A 26078-nucleotide genomic window follows, 5' to 3' on the forward strand; every position below is an offset into this window, starting at 1 on the left:
TCTTCCCAGCTGAAATCTTTTGGTTTTTTTTTTTGGACCATGCTGTAAGGCATGCAGAATCCTAGTTCCCTGACCCAGGGATCAAACCTGCACTGTCGCAGTGACCATGTAGAGTCTCAACCACTGGACCACCGCGGAAGTCCCTCAGCTGAAATCTTCAGTCAGTTCTCCACTGCTCATTAATGCAGCTCCTACCCCTGGGGTTAGAACTGACCAAAACCAATTTCCTCATGTATAATCGTACAGGTCCTTTTGGTTAATATCAGCAGCCACCAAGAGTTAAGGGAGTTGAAAATCACCTACTCCCTGTAACCTCACTCCATAAAGTTACTGTAAGAGCAAGTTTCAGAATGAATTAGGCCCTGAAGACAGACATTTGTGAGCAAGGAGGTAGTACTTTCAAGTGCAATCATTTGGGACCACAAAGAGGTGGTGAGGATGAAAATGAAGACCTCAGGCAAAGATGAACAAATTTTATGGGGAACTACTATAAATGGATTTTCTGTCTGTTTATTTATATACCTGTTACTTCATTCAAAAACTCACTAGAGGCAGTGACGACTTGTTTGGCTTTAAAAATCCCTATGTGACCTCATTCTCTGACCAGCAGGGAAGAAATCCGATCAAACATGAATGGTGTACAAATGTGCCTTGTGCACTGAAAAGCAAGAACAATTTTTGTTCTGCAGAGGTGTCAGCATTGCAGATGAACATCTAGGATGCTGTAGCTCTCAAACCAAGCATCTCCACCCGCCGCCAAGGAGGGTCTATACGGAGATTCCCCCAGGAAGACACAAAGGGAATTATGGGAGGAGTCAGTTTCACCTGTCCAGTGCAGGTGCGGGGAGGAAGTCCAGTCCAGCAGGTGGGACCGGGTGTCTGGAATCTGGTACAAAACGCAGACCTAAACCAAGAGAGCATCTGACACGGGGGGCCAGCCAGCCAGGCGCCAAGACGGGTAGAACTCAGAAAACGACGACAAGAACCCCGAGAGCAGTGGTCTTCCCAAATCCAGGAGGATGGGCAGCAGGTAGGAGGGCACCTGGGACAACAGTAGCTTATAAGGCTGTGGTCACCGGAGGGAAATTTTGAAAGAGCCCTGAGCAGAAACTGAGAAAGACAGGAGTAGTAAGAGAGGTTCTGGAGGGACTGAGCCACTGTGAGGTAGGAACTGCATGCAGAGAGTGAGAGAAAAATCCCAGTTACTGAAGGCAGATACAGGTGAGGGGCACCCTGGTCAGACCTGAAGATGAGGCCTGGAGTGGTCAGCAAACTCTCCTTAAATGCCACTTCCTAATGTTAGAATTAGTCTCAGAAACAGAAAGAATATTTTAAATAGGATGCATTCAGCTAGAAGTAAGCAGAAGCTGAACTGAAAGTAGTGAAACAATAAGGAGGCTGTTGACTCACGGGAAGTTCAGCAGCACAAGGCTGTGGCTCAGAGTCCCTTTGCCGGTGACCTTCTTGACTCTGCCTCGCTCAGGCTGTGGGCAGAAAAATGGCCCCTGTCATGCTGGCTTTGGGTGTGGGCAGAGCAAACACAGGGCGTATAAGCCATGCAGGCAGGGTGGGTACCTGAACAAAATCATCCTGTTAGAAAGAAGGAAGGGGGAACAAGGCCAGCAGCACGTCCCAGAATCCACCAAGAGCAGGAGGTAGCACAGGTGAGCAGCAGACCAGATTACCCATGCTGTGGCATCTCTAATCAGCTGCATGATCTGGGCTGAGCCACCTTGGCTCTTGAGGGCTCCATTTTTTTTCATTTTATGTTAAAGTGATTGAATAAGAGAATGTGTAGGATTCTATCCAGCTCTAAATAATCTCTGACTCTGTGAGATGGGATGCTCATGGCTTACTCGTATATAAGCCTTCAGGTATGGGACATGATTCTGGTCCTTTGTAGAAGATTCCATTTTCTAGAGATGGCCAGAGCAATTCCTCCCACCCCACATGCCCCCCAACTTGGGACCTTGCCACTCTGTCATCAGGATATTGAGTCTAATTATCATTCCCTTGAATCTGTACCAGCCTGATGACTTGATTGTATCCACTGTAGCTCATAACTAATAAACTATGGGAGAAGTAATGCTGAGAGACCTCCCAAAAGGCCATGCAGATTCCACTTGGTTCTCTCTGAACACTAGTTGCAGGGGAATCCAGCACCATATAAAAAATTCAACTATTCTGAAAATGCCATGCTAGCGAGGCCAAGAATAGGTGCTCATGTCGACAACCCAGCTGAGCCTCCAGTCCACAGCCACCATTGGCTGCCAGCCATAAGTGTGCGCCATCTTGGGCATCCATCCTCGGCTGACCTTTAAATGATTAAAGCCTCAGCTAACATCATACTGCAACCCCATGAGATATAATACAAGTAGAGGGCCCAGCTGCCTTTCTAGAATTCCTCACCCAGAAAATCAAGAGCAAAATAAAAACAAGTGTTGCTGGTCTGCACCCCTATGTTTCAGAGAGATTTGTCAGGCAGCAGAGATGACCAGAGTAACCTTATAAAAGAGTGGGCATAAAGGAACAAGGACGGATTTAGAGTCAGCTTTAAGAGATTGTTTCTGATAGTTGCAAGACACTGAACATATCTCAGTTCTTTTTTTTTTTTTTTTTTGGCTATTTAAGGAAGCAGTGGAGAGATTCTTTGGAGACATGACTTGTGGGTATCTTACCAGGAGATAATAGCAATGAACTTTCACCTTAATGCAGCCCTTTGGAGTTTGTAAAAAGCAAACCAACTCATTTGAGTGTCAGGACTAAGGGGTAGGGCACAACTCAACCTCCATTTTGGCCCAACACCCCTCCTGGAAGTCCTGAGACTATGACCCACCTGCTTTCCTCAGAAAGAACACTTAAGGTTGAGCAAAACCTCCCTTTTGTGAGCACCATATGTGATAGGCACACTGCCAGGCACTTTCCTAATTGTCTTTGCATTGTGCCTTCATATGGGGACAGCGAAGAGGCCTAGAGGTCTTGGAGCTACCACATTCCTACGTTGGCACTCCTGTACTTTCATAGAGTTTCCTGTGATGGCCTCAGAATCCAGTCCCCAGCAATCCTTTTTACAGCTGTTTCTAGCTGATGCTGTCTCACCTCTTACCAGATGCATCCTCTGGTTAATGGTTTTTCTTGCAGTGGATATGCAAACAAAACTGTGTGATGGCTCTGTGAGATGGGCAGGGCTGATACTACTAATTACTACTAAGGTGGTGACCAGCCTTCACAGTGGCCCCCAGTGGTTTGTACCTCCGGGTGTTCACATCCCTGAGTAGGGTTGACTTGGGTAACAGATGAGATAGTACAGAAATGACAGTGCTTGACTTCAGAGGCTTGGTCATAAAGATACTGTGGCTTCTGTCTTGCTCTCTTAGATTGCTCACTGTGGGGAAGCCAGCTACCATGCCAGGAGGATACTCAAGCATCTCCATGGAGGACTCGTGTGTCCAGGAACCAGGGCCTCCGGCCAGCAGCCATGTGAACAAAGCTGTCTTGGAAAGCAGATCCTCCAGCCCCAGTCAAGCCTTCAGATGACTGCAGCCCCAAGGGACATCTTGACCTCATTCCATGAAACACTATAAGCCAAAACCACCTCAGTGAGTCGGTAAGTCGCTCACAGATATTCGAACCACAGACACTGCATGAGATAATACTTACTGTGTAACCCACTAGGTTCTGAAGGAATTTTTAAGCGTGACAGATAATTAATACACCCATCACACAAGTGAGAATCTGAGCCTCAGACCCACAGAGTGACTTGCCCACAATTGCACAGCTAGAGCTACAGGAGAACAGGGAGGAGGGCCCTCATCTTGTGACTGCTGATCCACAGCACACGGGTTCTCTTACAGCCCCATGATTCAGCATTTCTCCAATCTGCGCTCAGAAGAGGCAGGAGGCTGTGGGCTCAGTGCAGCGACTCCCCAGGCAACTGCGGCCACACCCAGGGAGGGAGCGGGGCTGAGACCCTCTGCTCCCAGTCGTGTGCCGCCCTCCTGAGCAGGAGGCACCAGAAACAGGGACTTCTTCCCACCAGGGCAGACCCATACCCATGCAGGCTCACACACATGTTCTGGCCTCAACCCCTACCACAGACTACAGCTGACCCACGAAGCTGCCGGTCCTGCGGGGCTACGGTGGGAAGGATCTGTGGTCAGGGCTTGCACTTAAGATCCTGCCTGCGACACAGGATCTGGCCTTGCCCCCAGCTTCGTTCCCGATGATTCATGCGTCCACTTCAGAGAAGTCACCCCACTGAGGGGTACTTTCAGTTCCCATGTGACTCACCAGCCATGTGACCACCAGTCCCCCCTCTGCAAGCAGGGCCTGTGTGGTGGACACGGGGTCAGCAAGTGACAAGTCTAGCTGGTTCTGTTTTCTTATCCTTCCAGCTGGGTTGGACTCATTCCAGCAAGAGCTATGATGGTGCCCTGGGAGGCAGGCGGGACTGCAAGTGGGCAAGTCTGGAGGGTAGTTGAAGATAACAGGGCAAGAAGGGTTATGTAGTCCCTGCTAGTCTCCAGGGTCTCTAGCGAGGCTGTCAGCCAGGAAGCAACAAGATAGAGCCCTAAGGCAGGGCTGGGCTTCCCAGCAGAGACATGCTCATGGTGGGCCAAGGATGCAACAGAGTAGCCCCTGGCTGAGCAGGAGACCTGTGGAAACATGAGGGAGAGACCTGGGGTGATGAAATTTCTTGATAAGGGGCCTTAAAGGTCCAGCAGAGAGTCTTGTGCCTATGTCCTCCTGTGGCCTTCAAGACCTCCACAATAGGAGAGGATTTTTTAAAAATAGGGTATAAGACACCTGCATTCTAATCTAAACCCAGGATCGCATCACCTGGATCACCTTGGTAAAGTTGGCCCATTTGGGCCTCAGTTTCTTCATGAGCAGAGTCAAGTGAATCATTTTCTGAGTTCCTTGGAGCCCAAGAATTCTGCACACCTCTCTTAGAGTTTGCCATTGGGAGGGAGCCTCTCAACCTGTATTGTCCCACAGAAATAGTAAGTAGGCCACACATGCAATTTAAAATTTTCTAGTACACATATTTTTAAAATTCTAAGAATAGGGAGAATTAATTTTAAGAGTATCTTTTATTTAATCTATGTAGAATGTGGCCATTTCAACATGTAGTCTATTTATTGCATTTATTAATAAAATATTTTCCATTCTCTTTTTTTGTACTATACCTTCAATATCTGGCTTGTAATTTGTACTTCAGCACATCTCCGTAGGGACCAGCCGCATGCCCCCTGCTCAGTAGCCTGAGTTGTATCCCTGACCCGTGAGGAGGGCGGAGACCGCCCCCTGGTGGACAAAACAGGAAAGTACATGGGAGACTGAGGTATTAGAACCAGCAAAGTGACTTTGATCTGTGAACCATCACATCCATTTTCTTGATTCAGTAGTCACGTGTAGTGTCAGCAGTAACTGTATAGTGAGGGCATCTGGAGAGAGCACATACAAATCAGAGAAGCAGGTTAGGGCCAGGCTCCTGAGGAAACTGCGAGTGAGAACTGATGGCAGACGCCCTTGCTTCTGGGAAGAGAGTTGAGTGTGGGCTGTTCTTTCAAGGACTGTTACTCTGAAGGGGAGGGACACGCAAGGGATGGGGCACAGAACAGGAGGGTGTTTTAAGTGGAGAAAAGGCATTCGGACAGCAGTCCAGGCCGAAGAATAACTGTCATGATCGGAGCAAAGGAACCCGAGGCGTTCAAGAGGCAGACCTGCAGAGTTGGTTAGCAATACAGACCTTGGGGCCCGCTTCACTGGCTGCTGCCCGTGACTTCAGTCTGATTACTGACCTTCTGTGTCTCTGTTCTCACATCAGTACAATGGTACCTGTCTCTTGTGCTTGCAGCATGGTGAGTGGTGGTTGCTAGGAGGATTGATTCTTTTTTATTTTTTCCCCAAAATAACATATTCGGATGCTAATAGTAGACATAAGAAAGTAGCTATAGTGATTAGAGGGATTCCTTCAGAGGGGCAGCATTTTCTGTGAGTGCTCATACACCAGTCTACCTTTTCCTCAGTGAGTTGAAGTCCAAATGCTGTAGATGGCAAGTCTGAGTATTCTCTACTCAGAAGTGACAGGATCATTTCAACAGGGGGCAGTGGCCAACAACATATTTCTCTTGCATCTTTAAACTGAAACTACCAAGACCAGCTTCCTGACCTAGCAGGGGCATTTTGAACGAAGGAGGGCCCGCCTCTTGTTATATATCCTTCCCAGGGAAATATGGAACTTATCAGGGGTCACAATTCTATTTTTTAACTTTGATGCTGATGAATTCAATGATCTCTCTTTTTTTTTTTTTCAAAATAATGGTTACCATCTGTTGAGCCACTAAGTGGCAATTGATGACCAGTACTAACCCTTTCAGGTCTGCAAGGTGAGGTTAATTTACAAAAATCACATTATGCCATAAACATCATTCAGAATACTTTTTTTTCAACACAATGTTTTTGAGCTACAACTGTGGAGCTGTAATAATAATTAATATTATTATTACTATTTCTGATTGCTGCTTTGTCTTACTGTGTGTGCATGTACCAACATTTTATGTATCCCATTTCCTAGTGACAGACACCTATGTGGACCCCGGTCTTTGCCATCACAAACAACGTTGCAGTGAGCATCTTCTCACCTGTCTCCTTAGGCCTGTGCAGAGTTTCTCTGGATGAGGAACCCAAGAGTGGAACGGCTAGAACAGAGGGTATGTGCAGCCTTACCGTCTCCCAGGTTGTCCCTCCAAATGCTATTTACTCTCTCAGCAGCTTTGCCTCCTGGGTTCTAACTTTCCTCTTTCTCATTAGTCCTTGATATTATGACTTTCTAATTTTGGCCAAATACATGGGCAAAAAATGATGTCTGGCAGCTTTAGTTTACGTATGCCTGATTGCTCCTGAAGCCTCCTTACATTCCTTGAGCCATTCCAAACTTGCATTCAAAGGGCAGCTTCTGTCCAGGAACAGGTAACATTTTCTGATAGACGTGCGGCTCTTCACCAGGTGACCTGGTGTATTTTGGTGTAGCTACTGCTCCCACCAGCCCTGGGAAGTACTCACAGCACATGAGACTCAGAGAGCTTACTGACTGGCCCTTGATTGTCCAGACAGTTATTACTAGAAGTGGGATGAGAATCAAGGTGTCCTGAGTCCTCACCAAGGCTCTTCCGACTCGACTGTGTTATACCCGGAGCCCATCAATAAGAGATGGCCTATCCCCCAAAGCACACGGTTCATATGTTTGTGAGAGAGCTGGCGGTTTTTTCTTTTGTTTCTTAAATCAGCTTCGCTGAGGTATCATTTACATGCAGTAAAATGCTAAATGGGTGTTAAGTGGGTGTCTCCACAGTACACACCAGTACACAACCACCACCAACCAAGATATGAAACATTCCTGACACTCCTAGAACCTTCCCAGATAATCACCCACACTGGCATCTACTTATTTGCTTTTGGTTGTAAATTAAATTTGTTCTTACCCAGATTTTCCAAAGTTTTGTTCAGAATATGTACTCTTTTCTGTCATTCAGCATAATGTTTGTGAGGTTCAACAATTTTGTTGGAAGAACTAGTAGTTTGTTCCTTTTTATTGCTGACTAGCATTTAACTGTATGTCTGTACCACAATTTATTGGTCCCTTCACTAGTCGATGAGAAGCTGGTCCCTTCACCAGCTTGGGGGGTATAATGAATAAAGCTGCTGCTAAGACTTTAAATCCAAGTCTTTATGTAGAGAACAGGGTCAGGACCAGGTAGAGGAACCTAAGATGAAAAACTTAAGGAGACATTCACTTTCAGGTTTAGGAAGTGCAATATGTGTGTGGTCAGTTCCATTCTATCACATATGTGGATTCCTCTAATCAATCACCACCTTCATCAAGATACAGGACAATTCTATCATCATAAAGATGCCCCCCCCCTTACCCTTTCTAGTAACAACTGCCCCCAACCTTCCTAACCCTGGCAACCACTGATCTGCTTTCCATCTCTGTGATTTTATCACTTCAGGAATGTCATGTAGATAGACTTGCTCAGTATGTGACCTTTTGAGATTGCTTTTTTTTTTTTTTTTTTAAACAAATCATAAACCCCCTGAAGTCTATGCATAGCTTGCTCCTTTTTCTTACTGAGTAGTATCCCATGGTATGGAATCTAGCCATTCGCCCATTATGGGACATTTTGATTGTTTCCCGTTTTGGGCTGTTAACAATTTGTTTTTGTTGTTAAGTTGCTCAGTCGTGTCCGACTCTTTTTGACACCATGGACTGCAGCATGCCAGGCTTCCCTGGTATGTTTGATTTTGTAACAAACTGTCACACCCTTTTCCAGAATGGCTATGCCAGTTCCCATTTCCTACAGCAAAAAATTGTTGTTTAGTTGCTCAGTCGTGTCTGACTCTGCGACCCCATGGACTGTAGCCCACCAGGCTCCTCAGCCCATGGAATTTTCCAGGCAAGAATACTGGAGTGGGTTGCCATTTCCTTCTCCAGGGAATCTTTCTGACCTAGGGATCGAACCTGAGTCTCCTGCACTGGCAAGCAATGTGCTTGCCATATATGTGGTTTGCAAATGCTTTCTCTCAGTCTGTAACGCGTCTTACCAGTGGCATTTGCAGCCAGAGGTTTTTCATTTTCATGAAGTCTACTTCATCTGTCTTTTATGTATGCTTTTGGTGTTCTAAGAATTTGTCAGCAAGCTTTCAGTTCAGTCACTCAGTCATGTCTGGCTCTTTGCGACCCTATGGACTGCAGCACGCCAGGCTTCCATGTCCATCACCAACTCCCAGAGCTTGCTCAGACTCATATCCATCGAGTTGGTGGTGCCATCCAACCATCTTGTCCTCTATTGTCTCCTTCTGCTCCTGCCTTCGATCTTTCCCAGCAACAGGGTCTTTGCCAGTGAGTCAGTTCTTCAAATCACGTGGCCAAAGTATTGGAGTTTCAGCTTCAGCATCAGTCCTTCCAATGAATATTCAGGACTGATTTCCTTTAGGATGGACTGGTTGGATCTCCCTGCAGTCCAAGGGAATCTTCAAGAGTCCTCTCCAACACCACACTTCAAAAGTATCACTTCTTTCGTGCTCAGCTTTCTTTATAGTCCAACTCTCACATCCACACATACTACTGGAAAAACTAAAGATTTGACTAGACAGACCTTTGTTGGCAAAGTAATGTCTCTGCTTTTTAATATGCTGTCTAGGTTGGTCATAGCTTTTCTTCCAAGGAGCAAGCGTCTTTTAATTTCATGACTGCAGTCACCACCTGCAGTGATTTTGGAGCCCCAAAAAATAAAGTCTCTGTTTCCATTGTTTCCCCATCTATTTGCCATGAACTGATGGGACCAGATGCCATATTAGTTTTTTGAATGTTGAGTTTTAGGCCAGCTTTTTCACTATCCTCTTTTACTTTCATCAAGAGACTCTTTAGTTCTTTGCTTTTTGCCATAAGGGTGGTGTCATCTGCATATCTGAGGTTATTGATATTTCTCCCGGCAATCTTGATTCCACCTTGTGCTTCATCCATCCCAGCATTTCGCGTGATGTATACTGCATAGAAGTTAAACAAGGTGACAATATACAGCCTTGACGTACTCCTTTCCCTATTTGGAACCAGTCTGTTGTTCCATGTCCAGTTCTAACTGTTGCTTCCTGACCTGCATGCAGATTTCTCAAGAGGCAGGTCAGGTGGTCTGGTATTCCCATCTCTTTAAGGATTTTCCACAGTTTATTGTGATCCACATAGTCAAAGGCTTTGGCATAGTCAATAAAGCAGAAATAGATGTTTTCCTGGAATGCTCTTGCTTTTTCAATGATCCAGTGGAAGTTGGCAATTTCATCTCTGGTTCCTCTGCCTTTTCTAAATCAAGCTTGAACATTTGGAAGTTCACAGTTCACGTACTGTTGAAGCCTGGCTTGGAGAATTTTGAGCATTACTTTACTAGCGTGTGAGATGAGTGCAATTGTGCAGTAGTCTGAGCATTCTTTGGCATTACCTTTCTTTGGGACAATGAAAACTGACCTTTTCCAGTCCTGTGGCCACTGCTGAGTTTTCCAAATTTGCTGGCACATTGAGCGCAGCACTTTCACAGCATCATCTTTTAGGATTTGAAATAGCTCAACTGGAATTCCATCACCTCTACTAGCTTTGTTTGTAGTGATGCTTCCTGAGGCCCACTTGACTTTGCACTCCAAAATGTCTGGCTCTAGGTGAGTGATCACACCATTGTGGTTATCTGGGTGATGAAGATCGTTTTTGTACAGTTCTTCTGTGTATTCTTGCCACCACTTCTTTTTTGTTATTTTTTTTTTCATTTATTTTTATTAGTTGGAGGCTAATTACTTTACAGTATTGTAGTGGTTTTTGTCATGCATTGACATGAATCAGCCATGGATTTACATGTATTCCCCATCCCGATCCCCACTCCCACCTCCTTCTCTACCCGATCCCTCTGGGTCTTCCCATTGTACCAGGTCCAAGCACTTGTCTCATGCATCCAACCTGGGCTGGTGATCTGTTTCACCCTAGATAATATACATGTTTCGATGCCGTTCTCTCGAAACATCCCACCCTCGCCTTCTCCCACAGAGTCCAAAAGTCTGTTCTGTACATCTGTGTCTCTTTTTCTGTTTTGCATATAGGGTTATCATTACCATCTTTCTAAATTCCATATATATGTGTTAGTATACTGTAATGGTCTTTACCTTTCTGGCTTACTTCAGTCTGTATAATGGGCTCCAGTTTCATCCATCTCATTAGAACTGATTCAAATGAATTCTTTTTAATGGCTGAGTAATATTCCATGGTGTATATGTACCACAGCTTCCTTATCCATTCATCTGCTGATGGGCATCTAGGTTGCTTCCATGTCCTGGCTATTATAGACAGTGCTGCAATGAACATTGGGGTGCACGTGTCTCTTTCAGATCTGGTTTCCTCAGTGTGTATGCCCAGAAGTGGGATTGCTGGGTCATATTTGCCACCTCTTCTTAATACCTTCTCCTTCTATTAGGTCCATACCATTTCTGTCCCTTATTGTGCCCATCTCTGCATGAAATGTTCCCTTGGTATGTTCTTGAAGTGATCTCTGCTTTTTTCCATTCTATTGTTTCCCTCTATTTCTTTGCATTGATCACTAATTCAAAATTTAAATTAAGGTTCTTTTTTTTTTTTTTTTTAATAAATATCCAGTTGCTCTAGCACCATTTGTTGAAAAGTCTGTCCTTCCTCCAGTGAATTACTTTTGCACTTGTGTCAAAAATAAGATGGCCTCACTGGTGTGGGGCTATTTCTGGGCTTTCCATTCTCTTCCATTAATCTTCCTGTCCACCCCTCTGCCAAAACTACAGTCTAAATTATGACAGCTGCATAATGAGTCCTGAAATAGAGTAGGGTGATTACTCCCATTTCTTTCCTTTTTTCAAAATGTTTCAGTTATCTTAGTTCCTTTGCTTATTACATAAATTTTAGAGTAAGTCTAACTCTGCCTGCAAAATATCTTGGAGGATTTTGCTAGAAAATTTCATTATAATCATGTATCATTTGAGGGAGATTTGACAATTTTACCATGATGAATCTTCAAACCAATGAATGTGTCTTCATTTATATAGCTTATTAAAAAATTTATTTCATCAATATTTTGCAATTGTTAGTATACATAGTTTGTACATTTTGGTGATTTATGCACAGGTATTCCTTTTTTGAAAGAGAGGCTGTAAATATAATATTGTACTTTAATTTTGCTTTCCATGTGTTTCTAGCTAGTATATAGAAATGCCATTGATTTTTATATGTTGATCTTATATCTTGCAGCTTTGCTAAGCTCATTTACTATCCTAGAAATTGCTTCAGTTTTGTTTTGTTTTTGGATGTTATTAGACCATTATGTCAGCTGCAAACAGAGACAGATTCATTTATTCCTTTTCATCCTGTATGTCTTTTATTTCCTCTTGCCTTTTTGTGCTGCCAAAGGCTTCCGGTACTGTATTGAACACAAGTAGTTAACACAGACACCCTTGCCTTGCTCCCAATCTTAGGGAAAAACATTCAGTCTTTCAATGTTAGTATTTTATTAGCTGCTGGTTTTTTAATAGGCACGTTTTTATCAAATTGAGGAAGTTCCCCGCATCCCTTATTTTTTCTGAGTATTATCATAAATAGTTGTTGAATTTTATCAAATGATTTTTCTGTATTGATTGATATGATTATGTGGTTTTTCTTCAGCCTTTTAATACAGTGAATTTCATTGATTGACTTTAAGTATCAAACCAGCCTTGCATCTCTGGAATAAACCCTGTATTCTATTTGCTAATATTAAAGGTTTTTTTATTTGCATTTGTGAAGGATATTGATCCATGGTTATACTATGTACTTTTTGGTACCATTTTTATCCAGTTTGGGTAGCAGGGTAATACTGGTCTCACAAAGTGAGGTGTGAAGTGTTCTCTCTTCCTCTATTTTCTGTAAATAAAAGGTTATGTAGAATGCGTGATAATTCTTTAAACATTTGAAAGAACCCTCCAGTCAAATTATCTGGAAATTTCTTTCTCAAAAGTATTTAAACTGTGACTTCAATTTCCTTGAAGGGCTATTCAAGTTATTATTTCATATTGAGTGTATTGTGATAATCTGTTTTTTGTGGAATTCATGTACTTCATCTAAGTTATAGATGTTCATATGATTTGATTATTTTCTTTGATGTCTGCAGAATCTGTAGTGATACCCAGTTTCCTTCCTGTTATTAGTGTTCAATAATTTGTCTTCCTCTTTTTTTTAATACAAGCATTTATTCAATTAATTATAAAACAGTATAAAAAGTGATGTACAATCACACCAAAGTTCATCCAGAATGCCTCTTTAAAAATTATGAGACTGACACGCTACCTACTGCGCTAACAAGGCACCTGCCTCTTTATAAATTAGTGCTACTTGTTCATTTTACAGTGAGATTAAGCCTTCACGTGTGTTAACTCAGATGTGAGTCTGTTCTTGGTGGTTCAGAAGTTTACATGATTTTGGATGTCATTAATTTGCTTCACCATTTCTCTTATGTGTTCACCCTTCTCCTTCAGGATGGACTGAATGCATTTTCACTGGTAGGCTCTGAGAGTAATAGTGGGCTTTTGAGGACTCAGTACCATTTCCATCTTTTGTGGTTGATAGTCTTTTTTCATAGTAACCCATTTGATGGCATTGCCCAAATGTTGAAGTTGATCAGGTATCAGCTATAATTCTTTCTTCATGTCTCTCTCACTGTCAGAGATAACTGGGAGCTGAGACTGAAAACTGTGAAGTACTTTTTTCATCCTGTTCATGATGTCTTCTTGTTTTTCCTTGGCGTCCTCATATTTGTCAGCTAAGTGCTCATCCAATTCCCGTAGACTTTTCCTCTCCTCTCAACAATAATTGAGATCTTGTAATTGTTTCTTTTTTGGTCACATAACAATTTGACCCTCCACTGAATCTCCTCCTTTGCCAGGTCCTGTTTAAGAATGTAGTATTCTCTGAACACCTGAGTGGCTCTGCTGATGAGCTAAAGACATTCTTTGGGAGGAGGAGCTGTATCTTTTTCAGATGATTTAAAAAATGCTGGATTTGCAACACTATGTTGCAAAATGCTTCTAATATGCTTTTCAAAGGAATCCCCGGGGTTTCAACCAGAATAAGGAGGGGAGACTCTGCCACTTCAACATTCACTCGGGTACAAAGCCGGGGAGGAGATGCTGGATGGACTGTGCTTAGTAAAGGCTTGACGAGGTATTCATAGGTACTGGTGATGCAGATCATTGTTGGCCCCAGGATGTCAGGCATGATCCAGAATCCTCGAAAAGGAGCTGGCTGACTGCATGGCAGTGGCTTCCTACAAAGAATGTGTTCTACAAAGCACTTCTGTTCTGTAGCCAGTTCCTGTAAACTGTCCCTGTCTTCTTCATCTGATCCAAGAAACTTGTGAAGTTTATGAATCCAAGGTAGCCCAGCACTATGTACACCAGCTTCATGAGTATAGTGGTATCTTGAGGGACACTTGGGACCTCTGTGAAGTTTGATTGCACAAGAAAAGTCAGAATCAAAGGGCTCATCCTCTGCGGATGCCAATTTCAGAGCAAGCTCCAACTCAACACACTCAGACACATACAGTGACGGAATGAGGTCAGCCCTGGAATCCCAGGACTTTTCTGACGTTTGGTCATCTTCCTACCCCTCCAGCACAACGCAGAGATGAAACATTCCTGACTCAGTAGTAATCACCAGGATGTTGGCGACACATGGTAAGCAGAGCCCAGCACAAGCATCGTAGCCATAGTTCTCTTCAGCAGCAGGATGCATGGGCAACCGGCCCACTAGCTTACCCACACCCCCAGGGCTGTGCAACAGACTCACATGTGTAAGGAAAGTCTCCTCATTCTCATATAAGATGTACAGGGAGTAAGCCACTACTTCTTCTTTGCCTTTTTATCCAAATATGTGCTTCGGGACTGCTGACAATGGCCCAAAGTCAAATGCAACTGCCGTCTCTCCCAGAGATGCGGTGTAGGCCCTTCCGTTGTTGAGTATGAGACTTTCCCCTTCTGCTTCTGAAAGTCGGATGACCGTAGTCGGTGTCTGGGGTCACGCAAAGGGTAAATTTCTTTTGACGTTATCTGACGTTAGCGGCACCATGTGGGGATCTAGCAACTCTCTCGGATACCAGGCAGCATGCTTCAGAGTCGGAGAGGCTGACCTGGTGAAAAATCTCTCAGCGACGGGAGTCGTGCTACAATTCACTGCTGATTTTCCACCTTCCAATTCAGAATTCTTTCCCCATCTTTTAGGTAATCCTAATATCATGAGTCCTTTTATTCCAGTAAGTGCTACATGATGTTGTGCTAGGCTTAACAAGGCTTGGTAGATTTCAAACAGGGGTGGATTTATGCAAAGCCGTCTCTGGTACTGGGAGAGGGAGGGCTTCTCACTGGCGCCGCTGGGGCCCCGAAGGCGCACGACTAAGAAGGAGCTGTCTTCTGAGTCCCACAGAAAGAGCTCTCCGCGAGGCCCAAGACCAGGTTTCTCGTCAACAACCGAGGAGGCAGCGGTGGCGACGAAGGCAGTGATGAAGCCGGCTTCTCAGTTTCAGCGGAGCTCTGATTTTTCTGTCCCTCACGGAGCCGCCAGAACACGGCGTGGCTGGGCAGCCAGGTATGCACAGCTCACCGTCCCCCGGGGCCGCCTTCGGCGCCCGCCATCTTGAACCCTCGGCTCCCCGCGGCCTCGCCTGTGAGGGCAGCCAGTCCGCTTCCGGCCGTCCACTGCCTCGGCCCCGTCTCTTTTTGTTAGTCTTTCTAGAGGCATATCACTTTTATTGATCTTTTCAAGAACATACTTTTTTTGTTTCGTTTCTCTGTTGGTTGTATGTTTGCAATTTTATCAGTTCTCTTCATTTTTTCTGTCCTTCTACTTGAGTTTATTTTGCGTCTCTTTTTCTAGGTTCTTAAGATAAGTGCTTAGATTATTTATGTGAGATATTTTCTCTTTCCTAATGTAAACATTTAGTGCTAAAAATTTCCCTCTCGGTGCTGCTTTTAACTGTGTCCCACAAAATTTGATGTTGTGTGTTCATTTTTATCCCATTCATCATTTTTTTTTAAATTCCTCTTGAGTCCTCTTTGATCCTTGGATTATTGAAAAGGGTGCTCTTTATTTTCTGGTAATTCACTTGTTGAAGATTTCTAGGCACAGTATGTGGGTTTACTATTTTTAATTATATTATCTTCAACTGTTGATTACATAGTGAGGATGGGTTGAAAGGAGACCCATCTTTATCATTGAGGGAGCCCAGAACTTTGTCCGCTAAGTTGTGTTGATATGGAAATCTATATGAACCACCCCACCATATACACACAGGGGCAGACAACCACACATATGCAAGCACACACACATGCCCATGGCATACATATACCCACACCTAATCAGTGGAGCTCAAATTCTCATTTTCAAAAAACAAAGCTAATGGCAGGGACCATGATAAAACAACAACAACAAAAAAAAAAAAAAAAAACAGGAAAAGGAAGCTGTTTAGGAAGAAAAAAAAAAAAAAAGCACCAAATCAGCATCATATCTCTGAAAAAATTAGGTCAAACGAGAAACCTCTAGCGGAAATAGAGGTATTTCAGGTTCTGGGTTGCCTGTAGACAAGCTTAATTTCTTTTATGTTGGCAGCACCTGCCTTTTTAGTCAGTCTCTCCGCCCCTTCCCACCATCACTGCCCCTATCACAACAAGGCCAGTCCAACAAATTCTGCTTCAGAAAATCGAAAGGAAAGAAGACATTACACTGACTACAGCAGTGGAATGGAAATTCCAGGAACTAAAGATTAAGGATAGAGAGAGCTATGTCCTGCAAACCAATTCAATGTCTGAGCAATAATAATGCCCCTCTCAAATGACATGTAATGAAAACTATATGTATATTGTATTTGTATTTATATGTAATATATATACATATATAAGTATGTTCATTCCCCATCTGATAACTATTTCTGTCCTGCAGGTTGTTTAATTTTCATTTCTTACATTTCAATCTATCTAACAATTTATATGGTTGTAGCTTTATAATACACTGATATATCTGGCAGTGTCTCAGGTCCCTCAGCAGCTAAACTGTGAAACTGAATCTTTGGGCAGGCTGTTAGTTCCAAAGGTCCAGTGAGGAAGGCAGATCCACCGCCCCATATAAACTAAGGGCACTCAATCAGTTTAGACCAGGGTTTTTCAACCTCGACACAATAGCTATTTTGTTAATTTTCTTTTGTAGGAGTTTGTCCTGTTTGTCAGCATCCCTGGCCTCTACCTGCTAGATGTCAGTAGCTTCCCCAAGCTGTGATGAGCAAAAATGGCCACCAGACATCACAAAATTGCCCCCAGTGAAAAGCTGCTTGTTTAGACATGCTTCCTTATTTCCTGCCCTCAGTGCTGTACAAAGCTGTGATACTTGATACCATAGCAGGTATCCTGCAGGCATGAGGAACGATATTACAGAGGCACTGAGGCTAGAACATGAGGTAGAAGGGGCCATGGTTTTTGATGACATTGCCAGAGTACTGCACCAACCCTAGCGTTACCTCCCTATGGGAAATTGACAGCTTCCACCACTTACGCCTCTTTGGTCCTGTGTTTTGTCACTTACAGCCAAGACCATCCTGGTGAATCCACTGATCACCTTACTCCTCTGCTTAAAACCCTTTGCTAGTTCTCCATTCAGGATGGATTCTAGACTTCTGAACTTAGCACCCGAGGGCCTTGGTCTCTGGCTCCTGCTCATCTCCCACCGCCCTCTCAGCACATATCTTCCCCTCTCGGGCCTTAAGTAGAGTCCTCTGACCCAGCCTGGAGACCTCCTGTCCCCTGTGTTTACACTTGCTGGTCCCCAAACGGCGCATCCTTCTCCTCTGCTCTCTCTCTTCATCCTACTCCTACCTTTCAAGACTAGCCCATGTACTGTCCTTCAGGAACTTGTCCCCAAATCTCCATGTGGTGGTTTTGAAACATGGACTCCAAATTATTAATATTTGACACTCGTTTACTTGAAAGTGGCTGGGCAGGGATTTCGACCTCGATGACTTTTTACACTCTGGACGCTGAAGCAGGGTGCCAACTGACTGATCCAGGGATGTGTTATTGGGTGACACGCAAGGCAACCTTCGTGATAAGGATGTGCAGTGCGTGAGATGAGCTAGTCAGACCTGCAGGCATTGGGCAACCCCAGTCAACCCAAGACTCTGATGCTGCTCATCTTTCCAGCCTCAAACCCTGGCAGTCTATCACTTCCACCACACCTCTCTCTCAGTGTGAATCATTGGGAGGCTCAGAATGTGCCCTATTGCATAAGTGTTCCCCTATACCTGGCATTCAGCCGCGTTTCCCTGCATAACTCCTACTCATCCTTCAGATCCACCTTTGACATCACCTCCTCTGGGAAGCCTTCCTCACCTCTCCAAGGCTGGCATGCCCAGAGCCTTTCCCTCACATTGCACTTAACACATTGCCTTCTACCCCCCGTTTCCACCTCTGTGAGCCTGTGAGCATCTGAAGGGCAGAGAATGATTTATTCCTTTGTGAGCCACCAGCCCCTAGAACAATGCCAGAGGCTGCTATGAAAATAAACGTTCATGGCACGGTTGTGCCAGTGGTGTGACTGGCTGTGTCCTGCTCTTGTCCTCCATTCAGCCACCACTTACTGAGCTCTGACCCTGTACTGAAGGTACAGCTCTCAGCCTTTCATCTCTTGCCACTCTCTGGGGAGCTGGAGCTCACAGTTATAGCGCACTCACTGGGGCTTGTCCTCATACCTAACTCATCTGCTGTGTTTGATCCTCTTAACAAGCCACTGAGGTTGTAATTATCTGCAATTCATGTTGGAAACTGAGGCGCCAGAATTATTAAATTGGCACTAAATCCTGGAGTCCACGTTTGAACCCCGGCAGCCTCAGTCTAGAGTCTGTGGGGTTCATCTCTACACTGCCTGGCTTCCTTATGAACACCCAGACTTGTCACGAATGTAGAGACCCAGGCCTCACCCGAAGTCCTTGTTTCTGTAGGTCGGTAGGCAGGACCTGGGGATCCCCTGTCCTCATGAACCCCACATGGTGCAAAACTGACAGTGGCCAGGAGCATCACAGAGGGTCTGAGGCTCTGTGAGATCCAGCCCTGATGTGCCTGTCTCACTGCATCACAGACGCCTCCTGTTCTGTCTTCTCCAGACCCTGGCTGCTTCTGCCAGGAGAAGGGTCCCCACCTCACCCACCCACCCATGTGCTTGAGGAGCAGTGAAGCAAGTGAGAAGAGGGAGCCCTTGCGGCTCAGGATGGGCTGGCAGAGCCCCAGGGACATCCCCACGCAGCCCCTTCCAGAGGCCCTGGAGAAGGTCAAGAGGCCTCCAGCTCCTCAAATGTCTCTTGAGTCTGTGGTGCTGTCAGACATGTCCAAACAGCTCCATCCAGAACCCTCCACACCCTCTGAGCACACCCTCGGGTTCAGTCCTCCAACTGCAGCCATGGGGCCCACAGAAGCTCCTTGACGACGAGGCCTGGTGATGCCAGCAGAGTTTACTGTACCTGCGACGGGCCCGGCCAGGGAGCAAGTCCTCAGTGAAAGCAGGGAAGCCCCAGCCTGTGGCTGATTTCCCCAACTCTCAATGTGAAAACCGTCCAACCAGGCCTGTGGGTGAGCAGAGCAGACCTCTAAGGAAAGGGCCTCTTCCTGGGAGTTGGTGATTTCACCATCACAAAGGTTGAAGGGGTCAGCGGGAAAATTTGGCCCTTGACCCAGAACAACTCAGCTCTCTTCACTACCTACTAAACAGCCAGACCTGCTCTCAGGGGATTTCCCAGCCATGTTCAAATGGAAGCTCAATCAAGTAGGCACCTCTGTTAAAGCCACATCAAAGGTTAGGTGCTGGGGAGTTAGTAAGACTCCGGATGGTGATAGTCGTCAGGGGGCACATAGAGTGTGGGATGGGCGAAGGTGGAATGGAAAATTGACGTAGGAATTTCCCCGAAACCAATATTACAAGTTCTGACTCTTGCTCTGTAATGAGGCACCCTCCAATACAGAGGTCTAAAGTAAGAGCCATTTTATTGTGTCTCATAAATTGTGACTCAGAAGCTTGAGCAGCACTTAGCTGGGTAATTCTTTTTCAAGTGGCATCAGTGGGGGTCCCTTAATGCCACCGAGCTGGCAGATGGATGGCTCCAAGCTTCCCTGCCAGGTCTGGCCCCAGTAGAGGAGGCTAGAGAGCTGGACTGGGAAAGATCAGCCACCCCACACGCAGCCTCACCGGTGTGGTGGCCTCATGGAGCTGGACTTCATAAATGGTGGTTCGGGGCTATCAGTGAGAATATTAGGGACCCGGCTGAAGGCTGCTCGGCTTCTTATGACCTAGAAGTCCCAGAATCTCACGTCCTCCAAATTCTATCCATCAAGCAAGTCACCAAGACCAGCCCACGTTCAAGAAGACTGGAGTTAGACTCTGCCTCTCAGTGGAAAGAACGGAAAAACGTTTGCAGCCATATTTAATCTCCGTACTACAGAAGAGCTAGGAAACACTTGCTGCGCTTACTGAGGGGATGTTTACTCCACATGTTTGTCTAGCTCGTACTGTGTTCCAGCCTGTGTCCTGAGTGCCGGAGAGACTGAGCAGTGAACAAGACAGAGACCTGGTGCCTGCCCTCTCGAATACAGCCATAACCCAGTGCCTGGCATGCGGGAAATGCCAGTAAATGTGCGCTGCTGGTATTTTAATTGTTAAATGGATCATTATTGGATTAAAAATAATAAGCACAGTGAGCATAAGCAGAGAACTGCTGCAAAGAATGACAAGGTGCAAAAGAACACAGTCAAGAGAGTCTGACCTGTTCAGGAGGGTGAAATCTAAGTCAAGGAGGAGGAGGAATGAACTGGGGGGAGGGGAGAGGACGTAACATGTGTGGCCACCAAGTACAGTGGACAGGGGAAGCATGCATCCCACGAGCTGGCCAGGGTCAGGCCACCTAAGACTCTTAACTGAGTGCCTTACATCCATCCTTCCCGGCCACGCCCTTCTCCAAGAGCCCATCTTGGAGCAACCTTCTCCAAGAGCCCATCTCACCAGGTCCTCCACTGGCTTTCTCTTCCCCAGGCCTGGGCTCAGTAGCCACTACCTGCCCTCACTGGTCCAGGGACACCTCCCCATCTCTGCCTGCATCCCACACCCTGTCCATGCCTTTGTGAAAGTCCATTCCTTGCATTATTCTCAGTCACCCTCTTGAAAGGACCATCTGTCCCTTCCTGGAATCCTGAATGATATCACTACACCAGCAAGAATAGGAACTTGGCACATTATCTCAGGAGCAATTCTAGGAAAATGATAACCTTCTGTCCAGCGGTGGGCTGGTAAATAATAACCAGCTCTCCAGAAGGTAAAGCCCTGATTTGCATTGACTTCCAGATTCCATTTTCCGGTTCCCCCTCAGTCAGTGTCTCCTCTCAGGAAGCTTCCATAGGCCTCTTATCCTTTTCCATCAGAGGGCAGATAGACTGAAAACCACAATCACAGAAAACTAACCAATCTGATCACATGGACCACAGCCTTGTCTAACTCAATGAACTCAATGAACTTGTCTAACTCATGCCGTGTAGCGCCTCCCAAGACAGACAGGTCACGGTGGAGAGTTCTAACAAAACGTGGTCCACTGGAGATGGGAAAGGCAAACCACTTCAGTATTCTTGCCTTGAGAACCTCATGAACAGTATAAAAAGGCAGAAAGATAGGACACTGAAAGGTGAACTCCCCCAGTCAGTAGGTGCGTAGTGGAGAAATAACTCCAGAAAGAATGAAGAGATGGAGCCAAGGCAAAAACAACACCCAGTTGTGGATGTGACTGGTGATGGAAGCAAAGTCCAATGCTGTAAAGAGCAATATTGCATAGGAACCTGGAATGTTAGGTCCGTGAATCAAGGCAAATTGGAAGTGGTCAAGCAGGAGCTGGCAAGAGTAAACGTTGACATTTTAGGAATCAGTGAACTAAAATGGACTGGAACGGGTGAATTTAACTCAGGAGGCCGTCATACCTACTACTGTGGGCAAGAATCCCTTAGAAGAAATGAAGTAGCCATCATAGTCAATAAAAGAGTCCAAAAAGCAGTACTTGAATGCAGTCTCAAAAATGACAGAATGATCTCTGTTCGTTTCCAAGGAAAACTATTCAGTATCACAGTAATCCAACTCTATGCCCCGACCAGTAATGCTGAAGAAGCTGAAGTTGGATGGTTCTATGAAGACCTACAAGACCTTCTAGAACTAACACCCAAAAAAGATGTCCTTTTCATTATAGGGGACTGGAATGCAAAAGTAGGAAGTCATGAAATACCTGGAGTAACAGGCAAATTTGGCCTTGGAGTACAGAATGAAGCAGGGCAAAGGATAATAGAGTTTTGCCAAGAGAATGCACTGGTCATAGCAAATACACTTTTCCAAAAACACAAGAGAAGACTCTACACATGGACATCACCAGATGATCAATACCGAAATCAGATTGATTATACTCTTTGCAGCCAAAGATTGAGAAACTCTCTACAGTGAGCAAAAGCAAGACTGGGAGCTGACTGTGGCTCAAATCATGAGCTCCTTATTGCCAAGTTCAGACTTACATTGAAGAAAGTGGGGAAAACCACTAGACCAATCAGGTATGACTAAAATCAAATCCCTTATGGTTATACAGTGGAAGCGACAAATAGATTCAAGGGATTAGATCTGATAGAGTGCCTGAAGAACTATGCATGGAGGCTCATGACTTTGTACAGGAGGCAGGGACCAAGACCATCCCCAAGAAAAAGAAATGCAAAAAGGCAAAATCGTTGTCTGAGGAGGCCTTACAAATAGCTGTGAAAAGAAAAGAAGCAAAAGGCAATGGGGAAAAGGAAAGATATACTCATTTGAATGCAGAGTTCCAAAGAACAGCAAGGAGAGATAAGAAAGCCTTCCTCAGTGATCAATGCAAAGAAATAGAGGAAAACAATAGAATGGGAATGACTAGAGATCTCTTCAAGAAAATTAGAGATACCAAGGGAATATTTCATGCAAGAAAGATGGGCACAATAAAGGACAAAAATGGTATGGACCTAACAGAAGCAGAAGCTATTAAGAAGTGGCAAGAATACACAGAAGAACTATATGAAAAAGATCTTAATGACCCAGATAATCATGATGGTGTGATCACTCACCCAGAGCCACATACCCTGGAATATGAAATCAAGTGGGCCTTAGGAAGCATCACACAAACAAAGCTAGTGGAAGTGATGGAATTCCAGTTGAGCTACTTCAAATCCTAAAAGATGATGCTGTGAAAGTGCTGCACATAATATGCCAGCAAATTCAGAAAACTCAGCAGTGGCCACAGGACTGGAAAAGGTCAGTTTTCATTCCAGTCCCAAAGAAAGGTAATGCCAAAGAATGCTCTGACTACTGCACAATTTCACGTATCTCACACGCTAGTAAAGTAATGCTCAAAATTCTCCAAGCCAGGCTTCAACAGTACGTGAACTGTGAACTTCCAAATGTTCAAGCTTGATTTAGAAAAGGCAGAGGAACCACAGATCGATTTGCCAACATCTGTTGGATCATCGAAAAAGCAAGAGCATTCCAGAAAAACATCTATTTCTGCTTTATTGACTGCTTCAAATCGTTTGACTGTGTGGATCACAACAAACTGTGGAAAATCCTTAAAGAGATGGGAATACCAGACCACCTGACCTGCCTCTTGAGAAATCTGTATGCAGGTCAGGAAGCAAGTTAGGACTGGACATGGAACAGACTGGTTCCAAATAGGGGAAGGAGTACGTCAAGGCTGTATATTGTCACCCTCCTTATTTAACTTATATTCAGAGTACATCATGTGAAATGCCAGGCTGGATGAAGCACAAGGTGGAATCAAGATTGCCGAGAGAAATATCAATAACCTCAGATAGGCAGATGACACCACCCTTATGGCAGAAAGCAAAGAAGAACTAAAGAGCCTCTTCATGAAAGTAAAAGAAGAGAGTGAAAAAGTTGGCTTAAAGCTCAACATTCAGAAAACTAGGATCATGGCATCTAGTCCCATCACTTCATGGCAAATAGATGGGGAAACAATGGAAACAGTGAGAGACTTTATTTTGGGGGGCTCCAAAATCACTGCAGGTGGTGACTGCAGCCGTGAAATTAAAAGGCGCTTACTCCTTGGACCTAGACAGCATATTAAAAAGCAGAGACACTACTTTGCCAACAAAGGTCCTTCTGGTCAAAGGTATGGTTTTCCCAGTAGTCATGTATGGATGTGTGAGAGTTGAACTATAAAGAAAGCTGAGCACTGAAGAATTGATGCCTTTGAGCTGTGGTGTTGGAGAAGACTCTTGAGAGTCCCTTGGACTGCGAGGAGATCAAACCAGTCCATCCTAAAGGAAATCAGCCCTGAATATTCATTGGAAGGACTGATGCTGAAGCTGAAACTCCAATACTTTGGCCACCTGATGCAAAGAACTGACTCATTTGAAAAGACCCTGATGCTGGGAAAGATTGAAGGCCCGAGGAGAAGGGGACAACAGAACATGAGATGGTTGGATGGCATCACCGACTCAATGGACATGAGTTTGGGTAAACTCCAGGAGTTGGTGATAGACAGGGAGGCCTGGCGTGCTGCAGTCCATGGGGCCGCAAAGAGTCAGACATGACTGAGCGACTGAACTCACTGACTGATGAGATTCCAAGGTGTCAATATTTCCACCATGGTTGATTTCAAGCCACCAATGTGACAGCAGCCAGTTCACAAAATTCCTAAAAATAAAAGGCAGGGTGGTGAGCTAGCTCCATCATTCCGCGGCCCAGATCAAATGCTAGTGCCAGTGTCCTCATTGGAACCCCCTCAGCCAGAGGCTAGATGTTCCAGCAGAGAGGTGGGGGGCTTCTGGGTGCTGTTGGCCTCCTCCCTCCTGGGCCCTATGAATCCCACTGAAGCCAGGATGCTCTCTCTAAGGGCTCCTAAAACTGCAAGACCTTTCATGTGCCTCTGCCTGTTCTCATGTGCATGGGGCTGAGACTGAAACAACTATCCCTCTCCCTGGATTTGGTCCAATTAGGTCATGAGACCCTGGGGATCTAGAGTCAGCAGTTCTCTTATTAAAAGCAGTTCATTCCCACGAAGAGCTGCACTCTGATGCTGATGCCAGAGACCTCTGATGCTGATCTCTGCCCTGAATCCCACTTCCCCACAGAGGGATCCAGACCTTAACTGTGATAACCAGACCTCTATCTACTTTGTGCTTCACCCAGAACTGAACTTCCCCTTCTGTATGTTGAGTCTGTATGAGGCCGAAACTCAATTACATCTGTGTCCAGCCCAACCAGTGTTTTAGAACTTTCTGTTTAAGGCTAGAGCATGAAATTCTTTCATAATGAAAGCAAATGTGAGGAAAAATGAAATGATACTTTCAAATTGTGTCTTCATATTTAGGGAACAGACATTTGTTAAACACTTGCCGTATGAGTCCTTTCAGTAACTACCTGCCTTGGCAAAGAGCAGTTATTAATACAGACATGCATACACATACACACACACACACACACAGACACACAACTGGGAGAGTAAATTTGTAGAGAAAATTTCTAACTCAAAACAGCAAAATTTGAATCAAAACAACATAATATTACAAATATCCTTTCAGACTGACAAATTTTTTTAAACTAGTAACATTACAAGTATCCTTTCAGACTGACCAAAGTTTTTAAAGTTAGTAACACCTGATTTTGACTAGGTGTACACTATTGTGGAAATGTAAATAAATACAACCATTTTAGAGGTCATAAATGGTATTTTGGCAATACTTCAGTTCACTTCAGTCGCTCAGTTGTGTCTGACTCTTTCCGACTCCATGGACTGCAGCATGCCAGGCTTCCTTGGCCATCACCATCTCCCAGAGTTTACTCAAACTCATGTCCATCGAGTCAGTGATGCCATCCAACCATCTCATGTTCTGTCATCCCCTTCTCCTCGGGCCTTCAATCTTTCCCAGCATCAGGGTCTTTTCAAATGAGTCAGTTCTTTGCATCAGGTGGCCAAAGTATTGGAGTTTCAGCTTCAGCATCAGTCCTTCCAATGAATATTCAGGGCTGATTTTCTTTAGGATGGACTGGTTTGATCTCCTCGCAGTTCAAGGGACTCTCAAGAGTCTTCTCCAACACCACAGTTCAAAAGCATCAATTCTTCAGTGCTCAGCTTACATCCATACATGACTACTGGAAAAACCATGACTTTGACTAGATGGACCTTTGTTGGCAAAGTAGTGTCTCTGCTTTTTAATATGCTGTCCACGTTGGTCATAACTTTTCTTCCAAGGAGCAAGCATCTTTTAACTTTATGGCTGCAGTCAACATCTGCAGTGATTTTGGAGCCCAAGAAAATAAAATCTGTCATTGTTTACACTGTTTCCCCATCTATTTGCCATGAAGTGATGGGGCCAGATGCCATGATCTTAGTTTTCTGAATGTTGAACTTTAAGCCAACTTTTTCACACTTCCTCTTTCACTTTCA

At 44.8% G+C, this 26078-nt stretch overlaps 1 protein-coding gene and 1 pseudogene across 2 annotated transcripts in view; one reads left to right on the top strand and one right to left on the bottom strand.

The window, feature by feature from the left end:
- The window catches only part of XCR1 (X-C motif chemokine receptor 1), a 315914-nt gene that overhangs the window by 280163 nt on the left and 9673 nt on the right, over positions 1–26078 (top strand). The window contains exons 6-7 of one of the 2 annotated variants that reach the window (XM_043886843.1): positions 3378–3607; positions 6581–6716. The gene's annotated coding sequence lies outside the window, so the exon portion shown is untranslated. Of the gene's footprint in view, positions 1–3377; positions 3608–6580; positions 6717–15076; positions 15179–26078 lie in introns of those variants that run through there. The other variant, XM_043886842.1, reaches the window with a different exon arrangement.
- Positions 12980–15560, bottom strand: LOC122683216 (annotated as a pseudogene).

This window comes from Cervus elaphus, chromosome 24, assembly GCF_910594005.1.
Source record: "Cervus elaphus chromosome 24, mCerEla1.1, whole genome shotgun sequence".
Taxonomy (NCBI): Eukaryota; Metazoa; Chordata; class Mammalia; order Artiodactyla; family Cervidae; genus Cervus; species Cervus elaphus.